Raw genomic sequence first — 1085 nt, forward strand, 5'->3', positions numbered from 1 at the left:
GCCTGAGCTGAGGTCTTTCTTCCCTTTGCCAGCATGTTCATGTGACTCATGGTGCCACACAAACATCTGGTCAGAGTTCCTGCTTTTTTTAAATGTGTCTGCTTGTACTCAGAGTGGCTGCATTTCCAGATGCTAACTTTGACAGCTCTGCTCCCAGACAGTGGTCCTCTGGGGAGGGCCCCGGCCCAGCAGCATCAAACCCAAGGCAGGAACTCCGAAGGGTGGGCCTGGCCGCTTCTGTTTCCACAAGTCTCCAGGTAATTCTGAGGCACACTAACACTTGAAAACCACCATCTTATACTATTGCTTCAATATTGTGCCCATGTGTGTGTGTGTGCACGTGATGTATTTCCTCTCCCAACTCTGTGAGGTCAGGAGCCAGGTCTTTTTTTTGATCACCCCACCTCCTGCCCCCTCCTGCATTGCACGTCCCATCTCTGGCACTGACTTGCTGCCTGTAAGTCCTTGATTCTTTCCACACCCAAGTTTAACCGTCCATAAAATGGGACTGATGAGAATGATAATAATAATACTGATTTCATTTGGTTGTTGAATCAAAAGAGTTAATGCAAGTAAAGCTATTAGGACAGTTTTTCTTGACTCCTCTTAAGTATTCAGTTTTATATATTACAGTTGTACCTGGTGTTCAATCAATACTGGAGAATGGATTAAATGAGATTGAGTTTGGAGTATTCCCTGGTGGTCCAGCGGTTAGGAGTCCACGCTTTCAGTGTTGAGGTCTCAGGTTCAATCCCTTCGTTGGGGAACTAAGGTCCTGTAAGCTGTGGGCAAAAAAAAAAAAAAAAAAAATAGAGCAGGTTTAAATGAAGAGAGGAGAGAATAAGAAAAGGCAGATGGGCTAACTGGGCGGAGAAAACAAGAAAAGCAAACCTGTTTCAGACAGATTCAGCCCCGCCCTAGAGACCATTGTAGCAAGTCAGGAGCCTGACTTTGCAGGGAGTCAAAGAGAGAGAAAGGGAAAGATGCAAAAGAGATCTGGTTTCTGTATATGAAATGTCCATAAGAGGCCAATCTACAGAAACAGAAAGTATGCCACCAGGGGTGGGTGGAGTGTGACTGCTGGT

The sequence above is a fragment of the Cervus canadensis genome, chromosome X (assembly GCF_019320065.1).
Source record: "Cervus canadensis isolate Bull #8, Minnesota chromosome X, ASM1932006v1, whole genome shotgun sequence".
Classification (NCBI taxonomy): Eukaryota; Metazoa; Chordata; class Mammalia; order Artiodactyla; family Cervidae; genus Cervus; species Cervus canadensis.